General features: G+C 47.8%; 1 long non-coding RNA gene across 1 annotated transcript in view; it reads right to left on the bottom strand.

Moving 5' to 3' along the window:
* Window positions 1–2,623: 2,623 nt before the first annotated feature.
* LOC135099717 (uncharacterized) overlaps window positions 2,624–21,033 on the bottom strand; it is a 536,836-nt gene continuing 518,426 nt past the window's right edge. Inside the window, exon 8 of the long non-coding RNA XR_010268311.1 lies at window positions 2,624–3,773. This is a non-coding gene — a long non-coding RNA (uncharacterized LOC135099717). The remainder of the gene's footprint in view (window positions 3,774–21,033) is intronic.

The raw sequence follows: 21,033 nt of genomic DNA, 5'->3' as shown, positions 1-21,033 counted from the left end.
CTCTCTCTCTCTCTCTCTCACCGTCACGTCTTTTTCCTGTGTAATTTTTTTTAATGTCTAAGTATGCCTAGTGTTTAAATTGTTATTGCTGTTGGTATTAATTTTTCTCTCGTCATCTTTTTTATTATTATTCTTATCATCACCAGCATTCATTATATTCCAAGTCATGCTTAAGTATTTATTCATCACCTCTCCCTGTTATCATTAGCATCTCCACAGCCTTGAGTTATGGTTCAAGTATTCATCACCTTTCTTGTTTTTATGTCATATCATCATCATCATCATCACCACCACCTTTATAATCTCATCATCACCTTTTTTTTTACTTCGATTCATTCCTCCTTCCTCACCTTTTCTCTTTTCCTTTTATTTCCTCGTCATTCTGCTTTCTTCTTCAATCTATGCACATTCTTGACTCGTTTCCTCTTTCCTTTACTCTCTCCGCATTCCTTTCCCCCTCCTCACCTCTCGCTGCCTACATACATACACCACACCTTTACCTGCATTAATTCACCGCCTCTATTACCACGCTCTTACAAATTCTTTCCTTCTTTGCCTCATAAATATAGTTGCAATAAACATATCTCGATCTACATATATTTCCCCCCTCCCACCTCTCTCTCTCTCTCTCTCTCTCTCTCTCTCTCTCTCTCTCTCTCTCTCTCTCTCTCTCTCTCACACACATATTCAATCTCAACACCTTTTCAAAACTTCTTCCACCATCTTTCCTTCTCTAAACTCTCTCTCTCTCTCTCTCTCTCTCTCTCTCTCTCTCTCTCTCTCTCTCTCTCTCTCTCTCTCTCTCTCTCTCTCTCTCTCTCTCTCCATACAAACTCAGTACAGCTTCAGAACTCGAGTGAATATTACATTGACAGTTTGTAACTTGACTCGTACCCACCAAGAGAGAGAGAGAGAGAGAGAGAGAGAGAGAGAGAGAGAGAGAGAGAGAGAGAGAGAGAGAGAGAGAGAGAGAGAGAGAGAGAGAGAGAGAGAGAGAGAGAGAGAGAGAGAGAGAGAGAGACAGGATGAACAGAGCCAGCATACAATCTTTCCTTCCTCTTATCCTATTGCTACTAGTGCATACCGGTTGAAGGGCGATATAGTAGTAGCAGTAGCAGTAGCAGTAGTAGTAGTAGTAGTAGTAGGAGGAGGAGGAGGAGGAGGAGGAGGAGGAGGAGGAGGAGGAGGTTAGTTAAATGTACATTCCGTAAGTTTAGTGCCTTCCTCTCTTTTTTCCTCATTCGAGAGAGAGAGAGAGAGAGAGAGAGAGAGAGAGAGAGAGAGAGAGAGAGAGAGAGAGAGAGAGAGAGAGAGAGAGAGAGAGAGCTTTAATGTATAGGTTTGATAAGTTCTTGTGTCAGTCCGTCTTACTTTTTTCTCCAAGTCCATAAGGGTGAATCTCTCTCTCTCTCTCTCTCTCTCTCTCTCTCTCTCTCTCTCTCTCTCTCTCTCTCTCTCTCTCTCTCAATCCATAACTCCACTACAGAAAGGCTTCAGTTTCCTCCACCTAATCTTCTTTTCTTTCCCCTTCTTTCCTTTGGATTAGCTCTCTCTCTCTCTCTCTCTCTCTCTCTCTCTCTCTCTCTCTCTCTCTCTCTCTCTCTCTCTCTCGCTAATGGATGGGAGAGGGGATGACCAAATGTTCTTAATTGGTATGTTTACAATTCATTCCTCTCTCTCTCTCTCTCTCTCTCTCTCTCTCTCTCTCTCTCTCTCTCTCTCTCTCTCCCCCTTTACTGAGATAACAAGCATTCTTCCATTTAACACACACACACACACACACACACACACACACACACACACACACACACACACACAAGTTGGAGGAGAAAGGGACGCAAGCTGGAGTTTCATTATGATATTCTCTCCCCCTTCTTTCACCCTCACTCCCACTCTCTCCCTCCCTTCCTCCCCTCTCCACCCCATGCCCTATCTCCTGCTCCTCCTTCCCCTTCATTCCCTCCCTTCCCTCCTCTCTCCCTCTTGAGGATTTGAGATCAATAAGTTAGGGGGGGTGACTGTGCTCCTCCCCTCTCTCACTCTCTCTTCCCTCTTACTCTCCCCTCGTTTCTTCCCCTACCCCTCTCTCTCTCTCTCTCTCTCTCTCTCTCTCTCTCTCTCTCTCTCTCTCTCCTCCGTCACATGCTCGGGCTCCACGTGCTATGTGTTCTGATGTGTTACGTTACCGTTGTGCTGTGTTACCTGTGTTGCTTGTGTTGCGCCGTCACGTCTCTGTAAGGTGTCGTGCTTGCTATCAGTTTTTCCTGTTTTTTTTTATTATTGTTTTTTTCTTTTATACGTCTTTTTTTGTTATTGCTTTCTTTTTCTTTTCTTCTTTTTCTGTGCGTGTTGTTCCGTCGTGTCTATGTTACGTGGTGTTGATATTTTTCTTTCTTTCTTTCTTTCTTTTTTTTTTTTTTTTTGCAAAGGCGTCCAGGTTTTATTTTCAACTTTCATTTTGCTTTTTTTTACATTTTTTTTTTCTATACCGAGAAATACTATCTGGTGTTTAGTTTACATCTCTCTCTCTCTCTCTCTCTCTCTCTCTCTCTCTCTCTCTCTCTCTCTCTCTCTCATCCGTTTATCATTCTTTTAGCTCAAGCGTTATTTTTTTCATCTACCATTTTTCTTTCCTTTTTTTATTTGCTCTCCTAGTCATCCGCCATTACTATTTTGTTTTCTTCTCTTTTCCTCATTTACTTTCCTCATCATATCCAACCAAGAACTACAATTATTATTTTTTTCCTTTATTTCACTTCATTTAACATTTTAACACTTCTTTCCTCCTTTTTCTTCTTGGAACGAGTTTCTTCATCATCCATTACATTTCCTGTCCTGCAAAGAATATATTTTCCTCACTTTTTTTCCTCCTCTACTTTCCCTCATTCCGTCCCATGCGAAGAATCAACGCTATTTTTTCTTATTTTCATTTCATTTATCATCCTTTCACTTTTTTTTCTTTTTTACCACGACTGATATCTCTCCTTAAATTTCATATCCCGTCTTCTTTTTCACATAATTCATCATCCTCCTAACTCTTTTCATTGTATTTTCTAACCACCACTGTTATCTCCACTCCGTTGCGTTTGGTTCTATTTTTTCCTGCTTTTTCTCTCGTATCTCATCTCTTTTTTGTCCTTCCCTCCTTTTTTTCCCCCCTGGATAAGTTAAGTGCTGTCTGGGTTCCGCTGTGTGACGTTCGCTTCGCTCCTTCCGTTACTGGTGATGCTGCGTTACGGCCCGTTACTCTCTCTCTCTCTCTCTCTTGGCTGTTACGCAATGGTGAATCCCGTTTCATTGAGTGTGTGTGTGTGTGTGTGTGTGTGTGTGTGTGTGTGTGTGTGTGTGTGTGTGTGTGTGTGTGTGTGTGTGTGTGTAGGCGTCAATAACTTCGTCTTCTTATACTCATCTGCCTTTCATTCTCTCTGCGAGTGTGTGGACGAGAAGGAGAAGGAGAAGGAGAAGGAGAAGGAGAAGGAGGAGGAGGAGGAGGAGGAAGAAGAGGAAAGATCTTGAGACGGACTGGGCCAAGTGAAGAACCTCCCCCCCAAATATTGACACTTCCCTTTCCCAGCTGACGAGAGAGAGAGAGAGAGAGAGAGAGAGAGAGAGAGAGAGAGAGAGAGAGAGAGAGAGAGAGAGAGAGAGAGAGAGAGAGAGAGAGAGAGAAAGTCCATGCAGCGAGTCCAGTACGATTATTAGAGCTCTTCACGACTCACAAACCTTTATGTCATTCTGTTTAGCTCAGTCTCCCGCTCGCGTCGCCTCCTTACCTGGAATGAGAGAGAGAGAGACGGAAAATTAGATGAGAGGGCAATGCAACTGTTGATGTAGTAGTACTAGCAGCAGTAGTAGTAGTAGTAGTAGTAGTAGTAGTAGTAAATAAATCACTCAGGAAATATCAAAAAAAAAAAAAAATCTGGTACAAAGAAATGACTTTGAAGAAAATGTCTCGTAACAATGGAGAGAGAGAGAGAGAGAGAGAGAGAGAGAGAGAGAGAGAGAGAGAGAGAGAGAGAGAGAGAGAGAGAGAGAGAGAGAGAGAGAGAGGTCATGTTTTGTGTGGCGGGCTTAGGTTGACATAACAGAATTAAGTAGACAAGGGGGAGTGAGAGAGAGGGAGGGAAAGGAGTGACGTCAGAAAGCAGAAAGAGTGAGGAGGAGGAGGAGGAGGAGTTGGGGAAAAACAGAGATAATGAGGAAGGGACTGAAGAGGAAGATGAAACAGGAGGAAAATAAGAAAGAGGAGAAAAGAGAAGAATAACAAGAGGAAATTGTGAAAAAAAGAAGAGAAGGAAGATGGAATGGAGGGAAAGTATAAAAAGGGAAAGTATAATAAGGAAAAAAATAAATAAAAAGGAGGAAAGGAAGAAGTGAAAATAATATTAGAAAGCAAGAGAGTGAAAGTGAGAGCGATATGCAAGATTAACGAGACAAGAAGGTAAATAAACAGGAAGGGAAAGTAGGAATAAGGAAACCAAACATATAGAAGAAGGAAAAGAAGACTAACAAGGAAAAAAATAATACAAGAACAATAGGAAAGATCTCATACTTCACTTAAAAAAACAAATGACTCACTTAGACACACACACACACACACACACACACACACACACACACACTGCCCCCTCACCACCACCATTATGAATCATCACCACTAACAACACCACCACCACCACCACCACAGGACACAGCAAGTCTTAACATACAAACCCTCATCACCATTCACCACCACAACATCACCATTCATCACCACCACAACTTTCAACACGCCACCTCCATCACTACCGCAAGGCATTCATCTACACAAGAACATCACTACACACCTGTAAATGAGTCTAGGGACCATATTCTGAACCACTTCCACGCAACACAACCCCACTACTTTCTAAAGGCTGTAATTGACGTCAGACGGGTTTTTAAGGGCGTTTTTACGGTTCCACTGGCATATTAACAAAATTCCTACATTATTAACAGGGACAACACTCTTGAGATCCCAGCTAATCATCTCTGTGGCCTCTGGATAGAAATAGTAGTGAGAACGAAGTGTTTCAGAATACGGGCTAAGATGGAAATGCTTCGCTAAAACAGTCCTCTAACCTTGCTCATCACCACCAGAGCCTAACACCACATCACCATTAGATCACCAAATCTGAGAATCTCTTCTTCGAGGGGGGAGCATAGTGTTATTTTCTTCCCTTCTCTTCTCTCATTTAAAGGCAATATTTTAGATACAAATGACACCACAGACACGACTCCCTTGCTCGTGGAGGTTGGAAGGTTGAGGCAGCAGTGAGTGAGACGGTAAGAAGTGAGAGTACGAGTAAGAGTAAGAGTGTGTGTGTGTGTGTGTGTGTGTGTGTGTGTGTGTGTGTGTGTGTGTGTGTGTGTGTGTGTGTGTGTGTGTGTGTGTGTGTGTAGCGAAGGCACTCCTGTCACGCTCCCTCCACACTCCCAGCCAGGCTTTGCTACGCGTTGCTTCTTTCTCCAGTCGGTAAGATTTGGGGGCGAGGAGGCTTATGGCGTCTTTGTGTGCCCGGAGGAAGGGAGCGCCGGCCCCCTCCCACCCACACACACACGCCTGGGGAGGAGGTGATAAGTCCGCGTCCCTTTGTCAGCCGATATGAGGCGCCGGGACGTGAAGGAGCGACATTATCCAAGGGGCGATGAGGAGCGGGTGAATCTTGGCAGCGTGAATGGCGGGTGGTGGGGAATAACAGTGATCTCTATGTACGTTTTCCTTGCTCGGTGTGTGTGTGTGTGTGTGTGTGTCTGTGTGTAAAGAAAAACCTGCGGTGGAAGAAGAAAAGATTGTGCTGTTTGTAGTAAGACGTGCGGGGGAAGGGAAGGGAAGGGAAGGAGAGGAAAGGACACGACTGTTACCTTCCATAACAGCTTTCTTTTCAGGGTTTGTGAAAAGGAGAGAAAAAAAAAAGATAAAGGGAAAGAAAAAAAAAAAGGAGGGGGGGGAGACGGGGAGAGTGAGCGAAGAAAGAGTAAAAGCGGCCGTGAAAGAGAGCAATACGCGACGCGAGGACAAACTGGTATGGCCACCGGAAGTTTCCCTGAGTTCCCGTTCACGTGCAGACAAAAGCGACGATGAAATGTTGGGGAAAAGTTACCCGGTGTCTGACGGAGGCCGCGGGACACTGAGGGCCGCATTCTGAAGCGTCTCCGCGCCTCGACTACTTCTAACATGCAGTGCTCGAAGTTATTGAGAGGTTCTTCAAGGGCGTTTTTGTGACTGCCGATAGTTTAACGAGATTTCTGGACTAGCAATAGAAAATACAACCACGAGAACCCTTTGAAAATACTCCTGGTGAGAGAAAGAAGTGTTTAAGAATACAAGGTTAAGAGAAGGAGACTGAGGTAGAGATAGACAGCAGAAGATCGGTTGTAATGACATTTTAACAAGGATTCTGCACTAGCAATACACCCATGAGAACCCAGTTACTCATTTACGTGGCCTTTGAAAACACTCCTGGTGAGAGAAAGAAGTGTTTAAGAATACAAGCTTAGGAGAAGGGAGACAGACGTAGAGACAGATAGACAGAAGCAGCTCCAGAGGTCCGCTGCATAAACACAACTCACAAATCACAATACGAATATCATAGGCCATCAATTTTCCCCCGGGAGCCAATCTTTTTTCCAGGAAGGTGAGGAATGTCCCTTTTGGAAGCCTCTTTTGTTAGGATCGTGTCTTGGCAGCAGTGGACCCTTCCCCTCATCCCCTCCCCTCCCTCTCCCCTCCTCCCGTCCCTGTCCCTCCCCACCATCCCTCAAGCCGCGACGGGGTCAATATGGAATAATCTTAGGGAATCAGTCTTTCTCTTTCTTCAGTACGAGTTGTATGAGTGTGTGTGTGTGTGTGTGTGTGTGTGTGTGTGTGTGTGTGTGTGTGTGTGTGTGTGTGTGTGTGTGTGTGAGAGAGAGAGAGAGAGAGAGAGAGAGAGAGAGAGAGAGAGAGAGAGAGAGAGAGAGAGAGAGAGAGAGAGAGAGAGAGAGAGAGAGAGAGAGAGAGAGAGAGAGAGAGAGAGATGTACCGTATTTCATCCTTTCCGAATTCCAATATCAACGTTTATTATGACTGGATAAACAAGGATACAGCGGCCAAGGCTACGACGGGACTGGGTTGGACTGAGCTGAATTGGCTTGGCTAGGGTTGGACTGGACGGGGCAGGGGTGGCTGGGTTAGGGCGAGAGAACAGAGAAGGCCGCGACGCTCACTCCAGGCTCCCGGGGTCACGCCAGCCTGACCCTCCGCCGCCCACACTCCGGATTTTCCCTCCAGACTCGCCGTTGCCACATCCACCCTGCCTTTCCCGCGCAACGCCGACCCGCCCACCACTCCCCGACTTCGCCAACCTAATTTTCCATAACCCCCGACGTCGGAATCACGTTAGTCTTTAATTTTACGGCAAAAGTCGGCCTAAAAGACAAGCTGGGGTGAGGGACGGGCTGGGAAGGCAATAGTGCGCCCGTCGGGAATGGGGGACTGTGGGATTGGCCCGGTGGTCATGGTAACATTTCTACCCATCTTGGCCAGCAAGGTCCAGGCCGCCGACACCTGACAACTCCTTCAGCCCCTCGGCTCCGCGTGGATCCGAGGCCCACGCGACACTACTCGGGGAAGAAACAGTCAGCGAAAGAAACCAATGGTCCGAGGTAATGTGTTTTGGGGGAGGGACGGACGGAGGGAGGGAGGCAGGGAGGGAGAAGGCTTGGGGCTGGAAGGACATGCAGCGTTCCAGTCAGACAGAGGAAAGATACAGGAGTGATAGACTGGCTGATGATTCCTCTAGTCAGTTAAGTCAGTCCTTCAGTCATTCAGCCAATCAGTTATTCAGTCAGTCAGTTTATGCATGGAGTCACTTACTGAGCCAGCCAAACCACGAATCGTCAGCATTTTCCTCTTACCATCATGATGCAGAGTCCTTGCTAAATCATCACTGCAATCACGAGAACGCCCCTGAGAACCGGTCAGTCAGTATTTCAGCCAGTCAGTCAGTCGGTCAGCTGGGAACTCTTACATCAGCCACTCAGAGAACTCACCCAACGTGCCACTCGTCAGCCACTCTCAGTCAGTCCACTCCCACACACAGGCAGCGTCAGTCATGCATTCAGCCACTCACTCGTCCCTCACACGCATCACGGTGACGGCTCTGAGTGACGCCCGCCGCAATCACCATCATTATCGTCTCGTTGCCCCTCACTCTCACTATTTTTACGGACGATTCTCAAGGTAAAGTGTGTGGTCGTTATCACAATTATCACTACTACTATTATTATTTTTTACTGCTTGTCAATTATCTTACATATTTTTAGTAGTACGTATCAGCATTATCTCTAAATACTTATCAGTCTTAATCTTCTCTAAGTTACGAAAGTCCACGAAAGCGTAAAAACTCGCAAGATTTATATAAGAAAAACAAACATCCAAGTAGCATCTTTACAAAGGTTAGTCACATGTTTGTTTATCATAACTGGCTGGCAATTGAAGAGTGTACATCAAAATACTTTTACAAGAGTCTCAGGTTGTGTTTTGATGACATTTCGCAGTGGGGGAGTCTTGTTAAAAAAGCTTCTTATGGGCGTTTGCGTTGCTGAGTCACTCGAGTCACTCTGGTGCCGCGCCGTGAGGATGACGAGTGAAGCCTTTGGAGTTCAAGTGGAAGAGGGATTAACTCTACTCCTCCACGTCTCTTTCAGCTGTATACACTCGTGCCTCATCTGCTGGAACATCCTTAACACAAATTTCTACCAGTACCTCACACCAATTTTCTATCACTTATTATCAGTTCCACCTCACACCATCTACACCATAATCGCCTGCCAGTACTTCCTCGCCAGCTGGCCCTAGTGCTACCTTACACCACCTGGCAGTACTTGCTTACACACCTGCCTGTACTTCTATTCTTAGCCATCTGGTCCTGTCATTATTTCACACCACCCAGTACTACATCACCTAGTTTCTCTTCACCACCTAATCCTTCTCTTAGAACTCCCACGCTTCACCTAGTATGATACCACTAACTAGTTCTTTACACCAGCTAATACAACTACACCACCTCCAGTCCTAGCACTCTCTCGCCACATGTGATGCACTTCTAGCCCTTCAAACTGTAATCCGCATCAAAAGAGTCCATTTCTCGTCAGTCTTTCCAGGTGTCCCATTATCCCCAGTGACTCTTGAAAACACGAAGGCGTAAGAACATAAGGGGAGGCCGCAGCAAGAAGCCAGCATCTTCTACGTGGCAGTCCCAGTATTAAAAGCCATTGGTATCATCACCTACCTGTCATTCCAATCCATGTGTCTGGACTCCTCTTAATGAAAGCTCCATGATGGCTGCTCTAAAAACTGATTAATGGAATGTGGAAAAAAAAAATATTCATAAAGTTCTTGTTTGGTACAGCGGAAGCGAACATTCCCATTCTCATCCCTAATAAATGTTACATGAAACACGACGCATCCTCTTCTGATATCCCGCGGCAAAGTGTTCTCGTTGTATTTTAAAATGAGATAAGGTTTCCTAATCGCATTACACACACATAAGTCACTCAACTTCCCTCTCAACTCGTTAATAATAATAATAATAATAATAATAATAATAATAATAATAATAATAATAATAATAATAATAATAATAATATTTTACCGATTCTCTGCCACGTCACCTGCATGTCAATTATGGCGAGGCACTATTGACCCTCACTTTTTTTTTATGCAGTTTTACTTTTTTATTCAGTGATTCAGCAAACTTTATAAGGGGGGTGGGGGAAAGGAAAATACAAACAAAAATAGCGACCCTCACCTGAACAACTCTCGCAAATACAGTAAAAAGGGACACGACACCACACCACACGACACAGCATCACTACAACTTTACCGTGATTGTAGCAGCAACAGCAGTAGTAACAGTAGTAGTAGTAGCATATGTAGAAGAAGAAGAAGAAGAAAGAAGAAGAAGAAGAAGAAGAAGAAGAAGAAGAAGAAGAAGAAGAAGAAGAAAGAAAGAACAGTAGTAGTAGTAGTAGTAGTAGTAGTGGCACCAACACCAGAACCATAAGTAGTCCGGATGAGATAATAATAACAACACACACCTCTACAACACCATCCCTTCATCTGCTAACATCCACCACCACCCTTTCCTTCATCACACACACACACACACACACACACACACACACACACACACACACACACACACACACATTCACTCACTTCCAGTCGACCTGCACACCAGCACACATCTTTTCCTCCTACTCTCATGCAACATCTTTGAAATCCGAGCCCCGACCTACTGTACTCTGAGGCTCCACTACCACCACCGCCACTCTTCAGGCCACTCATGCCCTTCCTCGCCCTCCCCGCCCGTCTGCCGGTCCGCCAAGCCCGCGAGGGAGCCAGGACGGGGAGAGACAAAGGAGGCAAGAGTTGGTGGTGCCTCTCATCCAAAACAACATGTGAGGGAGAGAGAAAGAGAGAGTGAGGAAGTGAGAGAGCTTGGCATGCACACTCTCATCACTGTTTATACGCCTCTCTCTCTCTCTCTCTCTCTCTCTCTCTCTCTCTCTCTCTCTCTCTCTCTCTCTCTCTCTCTCTCTCTCTCGTCCCCTCACCTTGCTCCACGTCCCTACCGCAGTCTAATCCCATTTCAGTGTTCCTGCCATCCACTTCTCCTTTCTTTCCATCGCCCTTTATTCTCTCTCTCTCTCTCTCTCTCTCTCTCTCTCTCTCTCTCTCTCTCTCTCTCTCTCTCCAGTGATTAGCATCTATTTACTGCTGCATTTCATTCTTCCTCCTCCTCCTCCTTCTTCTCTATCAAGCGTATCAACAGAAAACAATAAGGCGAGAAAAAGAGAGAGAAAAAGAAATAAAGAACTGACTGTGACAACGAACGAAAATTGTGTGTGTGTGTGTGTGTGTGTGTGTGTGTGTGTGTGTGTGTGTGTGTGTGTCTCGGCAATCCTTGGAAGGCGGGCGGGCGGGTGGGCGGGCGGCAGGGTGGGCGTGTGTCCTGGCCGAGCATTTCCTCTTTATTGTCTTTCATTATGTGGCCGTCCAGGTTGTGTAGGCGAGGACTCCTCAGTGGGGCGGACAAGAGGGAACGCGCGGACCACTTTGCTCTCTCTCTCTCTCTCTCTGCTACATGGCATTCTTTACCTTCGTGATTTTTTTTTTATTTTGTTTCTTCTTTTTCATCTTTTTAATTCTCTCATTTTTCTATTTTTTTGTTGTTTTTTTCTTTATCCTATTTCCTCCTACCTCTTTTTCTTGTGTTTCCTGTTTTTTTTTTTTCTCTTATTTTAGCTATTTTACTTTTTTCTTCTGTTGCCTTTCTCTCTTTTTTTTTTTGTCTCTCATTCTAGTGGTTTCCTCTTCCCTCATTTTTCTATATAATTTCGCTTTCTTTATGCTTCCCTTATCGTATTTATTTCCTACTCTCATTTCTTTCCTGTTGCTTCTATATTTTCCCCCTCTTATCCTACTTATTTCCTCCCTCTCATTTTTCCCTCCTTTATCATTGTTGTTGATCTTTCTTTTCCCTATTTCCTCCTCCACCATTTTTTTCCTCGCTTCTCTTCTTATTTATCCAACTTACTGCATCCTTACTTACTTTCCTTATCTTTTTTTTTTTTTTGTTCTTATTCCACACATTTCTTCCTCCTCCATTTTATTCGCTATCCTTCTTCCTTTAACCCTACGTCAATTTCCTGTTGCTCATTTTCCTATCTTATTTGTTGTTTCCCTCTCTATTATAATTTCAACCATCATTCTTTCTTTTTCCCTATGTCTCTTTCCTTTTCTTGTCACCACCTCCTCCTCCTCCTCCTTCATTTTAACTGTCACTTTCCTTTCCCTGTCGCTTTTATCCAACCTATTGCTTTCTCCTTCATTCTTTCCTTCAATTCTTTCTTCTCTATTCAAAATGTCTCTTTCACTACTGGCTTCTTCATTCATTCTTTCTCATCCCTCGTCTTCCTCTCATCCAACTTATTGCTTCCTCCCTTCTTTGTTACTCTTCCTCCATGCCTCCATCATTCTTTCTCATCCCCCTACCCCTACCTCCTCTTCCTCTTATCCTTCCTCCTGCCTCCTTCGTTTCTTCCTTCATTCTTCCCCCGTGTCTCTTATCCCAAATATTCCCTCGTTCATTCCTTCTCGTCCCGTGGCTCACCCTCTCTCTTTCATCCTCTCCCTCGCCCTCTCTCTCTCTCTCTCTCTCTCTCTCTCTCCCCCGATACATACAAACCTACCGGCAAATTCGCTTTAGTCGGATCCGATATCAAATTCAGGAGAAAACCCGCCCTGTGTCTGGACCAGTCCGCAGCGGCCCAGCGCCCCTCGCGGCCTCCCGACCTGGACGCCGCTGCGATAAAAACAGACGCACAGATGGACTGGCGGACTTTAGAAAATGCGAGGAAGGTTGAGTCGGGAGGTCTGGCTGGGTTCCTTGTCTTCTCCTGCTCCTCCTCTTCCTCCTTTCGCCAGCCTGACTCCTTTACCTCGCCGAGTAAAAAAGAGAAAACAAGAACAAAATGTATAATGGAGAACGTTCCTTTTCTTTTCTTCTGCTGCTGCTCTGCTCCTCCTCCTCCTCCTCCTCCTCCTCCTCCGCTTTTAGGATTCAGAGATGGCTAGGCACCGCGGCGAGAGAGAGAGAGAGAGAGAGAGAGAGAGAGAGAGAGAGAGAGAGAGAGAGAGAGAGAGAGAGAGAGAGAGAGAGAGAGAGAGAGAGAGAGGGAGGGAGGGAGGGAGGGAGGGAGGGAGGGAGGGAGAGGAGAGAGAGAGAGAGAGAGAGAGAGAGAGAGAGAGAGAGAGAGAGAGAGAGAGAGAGAGAGAGAGAGAGAGAGAGAGAGAGAGAGAGAGAGAGAGAGGATTCTGTATTTTGAATCGCTTGTGACACTCTCTCACTGCCTGTTTTTAAATACCACAGTGATATGTTAAAATGTTTGTCTAATCGTTCAGGCAGGGTGGTCGTTAAGTTATCCCTCTAGAATCACAGAAACGCCTTTGAAAATCTAAATAACTTCCGCGGGTCGAGATAGGAAGTCAAAACATCAGGGAACGCAGCAGTTAGGCGCGTATTTTTGAAACTGTCTGCTCTCTCATTAGAATTTTTTTTTCAGAGGCCACGGAGGTAATTAGTGCAGTCATCGTGAGCATTTTCCCCCATTAACGACGCAGACTCCTTGTTAGCCTTTCACTACAAGCACGAAAACGCCCCTGAGAACACTAGTAACTTGCAACACAGCCAATCAAAACTTAACATGCCGAGAGGTTGGAGAGCACAGTGCAAGTATCATGGTTTGCACCTCCCTACCTCTCCCGTGACGCAGAATCCTTGCTAGACTATCATCAACCTATCATTACAAGCACGAAAACGTACACTGAAACCCCAAATAACTTGTAACACCACAGCCTATCAGAAGCAAAGACATCTAAAGGTGGCGAAAGCCTTGAGAATACCGTATAGCTATCATGTTTCCACCTTCCTGAATCAAATAACGAAGCACAAAAACATTCATAGAAAACCCAGATAACTTCAAAGACCGCCTATCAAACGCAGACCGGAGTGAAGATATAAAAAAAAAACGTGCCGAAATGTATCACGGTTTCTTTCACCTCCCTAACTCAAATAACGAAGACTTCTTAACACCACAAGCACGAAAACCTTGAAAAAACAAATATCTCCCAACACAGCCTATCAAAACCAGACTGGAAGGGGAAAGATCTCTAGAGGTTAGACAATGTAGCACAAGTATCATGTTTCCACCTCCCTCCCTTTCCCATTGGCTTCTCGGTGACGCTGAGGCGGTAATGAAGGCTTTATAACGGCTAATGTGCGTCATGAATCACTTAGGAGGGCAGGGGCGGCGGGGGTGGCGTGGTGGCAGGGCAGGGCGCCGGCATAGAGGGGGATGTCGCGCCCCTAGCCGTGCATCACAGCTTACCATCCATCGTGTGATATTGGGGTAAATTATGAGCCTCCCTCCCTCCCACCGCCACTCCTTCCTCTCTCTATCTCTCTCTCTCCCTTCCCTCGCCTCTCAGCTCCCGCGTCACCCTACACGGCCACACGGCGAGAATGACCCAGAGAGAGAGAGAGAGAGAGAGAGAGAGAGAGAGAGAGAGAGAGAGAGAGAGAGAGAGAGAGAGAGAGAGAGAGAATTGTTCTAACACGTAACCTGAGACAGAAAAGAGCAGAAGAAAATAGGGAAAAGAAATCGAATGTTAATGACCAGAGAGAGAGAGAGAGAGAGAGAGAGAGAGAGAGAGAGAGAGAGAGAGAGAGAGAGAGAGAGAGAGAGAGAGAGAGAGAGAGAGAGAGAGAGTTACGCAGCGCCACACAAGTCATCGATGAAATCCTGCGTTCTCTTGAATTAACTTCCGGGTGGCTATTGGGGGGGAGAGAGAGAGGTGGGCGAGGTTGGGGGATGGAGGGGCATACTTGACTATACCTGCTCCCACTTCTCCACCCACCCCTTGGCCTAGACCACCTTTCTCCTCATTACCTCCTCCTCTTTCCCCTCCAACCCCCACCACCAGTTCCTCCTTACCTCCTTACCTTCTACACCCTCATCCCTCAAACTCCCCCCTCTCTCTCTAGCGGGCTGGAGTGAGAGAGGGATGGATGCAGGGAGGGAGCACCATTGGAATAAAAGTCATAGATAACAACTAAACGAATGCCTGCACAGTACATCGCCGAGAGTTTATGCCTCGCACGATCGTTCAGTCCTGCAATTTAATTAAAGGATTCTGGGAGGGAAGGCTAAAAAAATAATAAATAAAAAAAATAAAAAAAATAACAAAAGGATTGGATGAAAAAAACACACAAACAAACATCCGGCACACACACACACACACACACACACACACACACACACACACACACACACACGGACAAACACACACACACGCACACGCAAACACACAAACAGCCATGCCAGCCGCTAGTCGCTCCGTACATAAACAACCAAACAAACAAACAAACACATAAATTCCGGGTTCAACTGTATATATATGGAACGAGTGAAAAAAAAGACAGAAAAAAAAACAGACCTTTCCCACATGCCACCGAGAGAGAGAGAGAGAGAGAGAGAGAGAGAGAGAGAGAGAGAGAGAGAGAGAGAGAGAGAGAGAGAGAGAGAGAGAGAGAGAGAGAGAGAGAGTGCCTGACTGACCAACACCAAATCGCATGACATTACGAAGGGTTGGTACTGAACGGGAAGGGAAAGTAAGGGGAAGTGAGGGTGTCGAGAAGAGGGGAGGAAATGGGAGGTGAGGAAGGGAAGGGAAATTGAGACTAGGAGTGGGGAGGAAATGGAAGGGAAAGGCAAGAAAGGTGAGAGAGGGAAGGATAGGAAGGGAGAGAGGGAGAGAGGGAGAGAGGGAGAGAGAAAAGAAGAGAAGAGAGGAGGAGAGTGAGGCAGAGAATTAAATCCAGGAAATACTTCACCTCTCCCCCTCCCACTCCCCTCCTTCCTCCCACTCATCCTCCTCCTCCACCTCTCTCTCTCTCTCTCTCTCTCTCTCTCTCTCTTCCCCATCTCAACCACCCGCGTGCCTACCCCTCTCCACTCCCTCTCTCCTTCCTCTCACAGCAATCACTTAGTTCGCTGTTTACCATGATGTCACAATAACCCTTTGTTTGTTGCGCTGGGGTCACGCTTCTTCTGTGTGGCATGACGTCACGCCCCGGGAACCGCTGCATAAGTATGAGAAATGTGACGGAAGAAGGGAAAAAAAGGAAGGAAGAAGGAACGGAACACAAGGATTTTAAGGAAGAGAAGTTAAGGATATCATGAATGACACATGGAGAGAAAAGAAATAAAAATAAAAAGAGAGAAACGTGAAGGAAATTAATAAGAAGTGTGAGAAAGCAGGAAGAAATAAGATACGGTGGAGAGAGAGAGAGAGAGAGAGAGAGAGAGAGAGAGAGAGAGAGAGAGAGAGAGAGAGAGAGAGAGAGAGAGAGAGAGAGAGAGAGAGGTGGGAGAGGGGGGATGAGGAGACTAATGCACTCTGAACAGAAAAATAAATAACTAATACAAACTCGGAAAACATCTACATATTGTCAGGCGCCTTTCCTCTTCCTCCTCCTAATCCAAGAAATTCCCATGGCTAGGGTTAGGTTAGGTTAGGATCCTTCCACCACAAGAAAGCAACCATCTCAGGGCGGCTTAGTGATTGGATGGTTCTAAGCTGCCTTGTTTTTGTCGCTACGGCGTGTGTGTGTGTGTGTGTGTGTGTGTGTGTGTGTGTGTGTGACTGGAGGAGTAAGGAAGGTCGCTGGTCGATGTCTTAACACGTGATCGATGACTACCACCCCCCTCCGTAACCTCTCCTTCCCCACCCTCCGTTTCCTTCCTTACCCTCCCCCACGCCTGTCTGGAGGTAAAGTAAGGTAAGAACTAATGGGTATGTGCCTTGCCTTACCTTACCTTATCGTACTAGCTTGCCTTACCTTCCTTAACACTGTCATCTATGCTTTACTTCTCTTCCTGCACTAGTGACGCGAGACTGGGCTTGAGATAGAGGAGCAAAGAAAAATTGGCGGTGACAGTTCTTGCTTCTCTACATCAGACAAGAACAGTGACGGTGCCTGGGAAAAATAGACGAGGCGAGAGAGGCGGGGAATGAATGAGGGACGAAGGGCCACTTAAGAATGACAGGGAGGAAAAGTGCAACGCAGAGATAAGAAAGAAATGAAGAATGAAGTGACGGGAAATTGGTGAGAGGAAAAGACGCGAAGGATAAAGAAGGTGGAGGAAGAGGAGGAGGTGGAAGAGGAAGATAATCTAAGTGAAGACGTAGGAAGAAGACAGGTGGAGGGAGGGAGAGGAGGGAAAGACGACTGGATCATGACAAGGCGAGGGTGGAGGCGAATGGAGGCGGGCGGCCGTGGGAAGGGGGGATGGAGAGAGAGAGAGAGAGAGAGAGAGAGAGAGAGAGAGAGAGAGAGAGAGAGAGAGAGAGAGAGAGAGAGAGACCACGCTACATTACATGTATGATCTTGCCTGCCTTACAATACTATCTCTCTCTCTCTCTCTCTCTCTCTCTCTCTCTCTCTCTCTCTCTCTCTCTCTCTCTCTCTCTCTCTCTCTCTCTCTCTCTCTCAAAACCCCAATTCACTTTCACACAAAAGAACGAGAACATTCAATCACCACTAATACAAGTCACAATTAATATCACCACCACCACCACCACCACCACCACCACCACCACCACCACTACTGTAGCACGGAGTCACCAAGGTAAACCAGACAATAAGACAGGGTGTGTATTAAACCTGAGACTGAACAGAAAGATAGAGAGACAGACACACAGAGAGAGAGAGAAAGAGAGAGGTGATGGTCAGGAGGTTAGGAGTGCGTGTTGGGTGGAGGGGCAGAGGTAGGGAGAGGTGTGTGGGTGGTGACTTGGTGGGGACCGTAGATGGGTTAGTAATCTTGGGCAGGCGGGGCGGGGCTGTGCTGGGCGAGGTGAGGCAGAGAGGATATCGATAAAAGGGTAACATGTCGTGTGTAAGAGCAAGGCTTAGCTAATCTGTCCCCTGAATGTAAGGTGAGCGCTGATAATTGTCAAGGAGGGTAGTGGCGAGAGGAGGGAGAGGGAGAGAAGGAGAGGGCAAAAGGGAAGGAAAGGTTGGAAGGGGAACGTGGTAGATGAAAAGGTGCAGGAGAGAAGATTGGAAGGGCAATGTGAAAGGAGAATGGTGAGGGTGAAACCTGGAGACAAGAAGGGAGAAAGGGAGGGAAGGGGAGAGTATGGAAGATGGGAAGAGGAAACGAAGGGAGACGGAGTGGAAGAACGGGGTGAACAAAAACAAGAACAACAGGAGGAGTGAAAAGTGACTGGAGAGGCGACAGGAAGAAGGAAGAGGGGAAGGAGGAGAGGAGGAGTGGAGGAAGAGTTGAGGAAACACGACGGGAGGTGAAGAAAAAGAGAGAAACTAAACATGCAAACTTACTGATGACCTTTCAAGATTGGTGCGTCCTTTTACAGAATTGCGGCGCACTCCAAAGGCAAAAGGAACAGACGAGGAGGAGGAGGAGGAGGAGGAGTTGATGCATTCTTCTATCACGCCATGTACACTTAGCTGCTCGTGTTGGTTCCACACACACACACACACACACACACACACACACACACACACACACACACACACACACACACACACACTCACTCACACACACACACACACACACACACACACACACACACACACACACACGAGCGCCTGAAGGTGTAATGGAGAGTGACGGTCAAGCGGTTCCCTCCTTTCCTTATCTTATCTGAGGCCGTCTCCTCGTGATGCCCGCCAGAGAGAGAGAGAGAGAGAGAGAGAGAGAGAGAGAGAGAGAGAGAGAGAGAGAGAGAGAGAGAGAGAGAGAGAGAGAGAGAGAGAGCAGGTACAACGCCATTAAAAACCCATCAAGATTATATAACTATGAATTAACATCTAGGTCGCTTTTTTTGTACTCCTTCCCTAGAGCTTCACCTTTCATAATCTTGCCTGTGCACTCAAGGTAAGTGTCTCTTCCCGCTCTGCCCCGCCTCTGTTCACCTCGCACAGCCTCTTAGAATTATGAAGCCCGCGACTGACGATGGCATGGCGCTGGGGAGGGATGGGAGGGAGGAAAGGAAGGGGAGGGCGAGTGGGAGGGTAGGAGGAAGAAGCGACTGTGTGTAGTGTGTACCCAAGGAAGTGAGAGAGAGAGAGAGAGAGAGAGAGAGAGAGAGAGAGAGAGAGAGAGAGAGAGAGAGAGAGAGAGAGAGAGAGAGAGAGAGAGAGAGAGAGAGAGAGAGAGAGAGAGAGAGAGAGAGAGAGAGATGAAGTCACTGGCCAGTCAGTTCACTGTTCCCTCACAGACACACACACACACACACACACACACACACACACACACACACACACACACACACACACACACACACACACACACACACTTGTCATGTCACTCGGGTTTCCACTTCCCCACCACTACTGTTATCACAATTTCCACGTACTGTCTCCACACATTTTCCTGCACCACGAGTCACAGACACAACAATCACACCAGTCCATCTCACACCGCCGCTGCTCCTCCTTTTCCTCTTCCTCGTCACCACATGCATGCTTAACCTCCACCCGGCCAATGATGCTGATTGCTCTCCGACGCGCCCGGCCACACCTACCCAGGAGCGCGGCTGTGCAGGTCCCCCTCCTCGCTTTGGTGTCCCGCCGCCCCTCGCCGCGGTGGGGCAGGGCACGGAAGTTGTGACGAGCGGCCGGTAATCGTGGCGGGAAGTGAGAGGCGGCAACTCCCCCGTGCAGGGCGTGCGAGGCTCACCGTAAATGTGTGCGTTGTTCCTCCACGCGTGACTCACACACATACTGACACACACACACACACACACATACACACTCACACACACACACACAGTTGAAGAACACCATCCAAACACATACAAACAGCACACCTACTGACAGCAGCAACAGCAACAGAACAACACGGGTGGTTCCTGCAGGAGATCCGTCCCTCGTGCCGCCGCCGCCTGTCACGCCACGACGCCCTCACGTCTGAGCGAGCCGCGCAGAGCCGGGGATGACAAAACTGTGCGAACTTGCCCGCTCTGAAGACTCATGGGAGAGCCTCAGGAAGGAACTTGCGGCGTCCGGGGCTCAGCAGGAGACGACGTGACCGCTCAGCGAGAGAGGGGCCCGGCTCTCCGTCCCCCTGCCGCCCACCAACACCCGCCATTCAGGGGAAGAAAGATGTGCACTGCCCCGCTCGCTGGTGTAAATCTTGCCGCGCCCCGCAACCCTCGGCTATTTCTTTTAACAGCTGTTGAGGGTGAGATGGGGAGTGAAGGGGGAAGTGTCACGACTCGCTGTGCTACTTTCCCTCCTGCGCCGCGGCAACAGGCGGGAAGGTGATGCGCCGTGACGGCCACCATTACCATGCAGCACGCGGGACGAAGCGGCGTCCAGGAAACACGATGCCTCCCCCCCCCACACCGCTGCCTCCCCCTCACCCAGTCTGTCCACTTCATGGCGGGGCGTGTCAGCACCACATCCTGCCCAAAGCGTCCTTCCGCCTGCCTGTACAAGTGGCCCCATTGCAAAACACACACACACACACACACACACACACACACACACACACACACACACGGATCGGAATCACATTAACTTCGAGGCCGGATCGGTGCACGTGCCTGGCGGGAAGGTGGCAGTAAAAGAACACTCAGACCCCGGTGACGACTTCCCATGTGTCCGTGGGCAGAACCCGATAACACCGCCTCGTAAAAGCGCGCCGCCCCGCCTGTGTTGACTCCAGTTTTGCTTCTCCTTCGTCAAGCATCGAGCAGCGACACAACCCACGCACCTGAGGGGGATCAGGAGGCTTACCCCCACCATCTCCCAGGTACACGAAGCCCTGATGGAGCAAATTACGACCTGGAGACCAACTTTCCCGACCAGGTGTTGAGGGCGATACTAAACTCCCCCAAACACCCCTACCCCTCCTCCAGCTCCCCCGTCGCCCACCCTTCACCCTGAGGCAGGCACACCACATACTCTCCTTCCCCGCACATCTCGTTATGCCCATCAGCTTCCCGTCTCCAGCTGGAAACACAAGAAAAAGGAGACTGAGACTGGAAGAGCAGCATCTTTGGCCCGCGTCTTGCCACCCGCACCCTCGCCAGCCCCAGCCCGCCCCGTCCCGGCCCATCAGGGAGCGCGGCCTGGCAATATCTTAGGCTAAAGTGGAGCGCTAGTGCTGGAAGGACCCCGGTAACGACAGGTCGCTGATCCGTGCCGCGTTTATGGCCGTGCCTGGAGGTGGGGGATGGGGGGAAGGGGACGTAGGGGTGTATGAAAGGTGAGGGGAAGTTAGGGATGAGCGACTAAGGGAGGGGAAAGGGATGAGGGGACATGTGGGTAGCGAAGGGGTGAAGGAAGCTTGGATGCCTGGAAAGGAGATGATGGAGGGGAGGAGACCAGGTGGCGGATGGAAATGGGGAAAGAGAAAGGGAGACCTGAG

Source organism: Scylla paramamosain, chromosome 4 (genome assembly GCF_035594125.1).
Source record: "Scylla paramamosain isolate STU-SP2022 chromosome 4, ASM3559412v1, whole genome shotgun sequence".
Lineage (NCBI taxonomy): Eukaryota > Metazoa > Arthropoda > Malacostraca > Decapoda > Portunidae > Scylla > Scylla paramamosain.
This window is presented reverse-complemented; position numbering and strand designations above follow the sequence as displayed.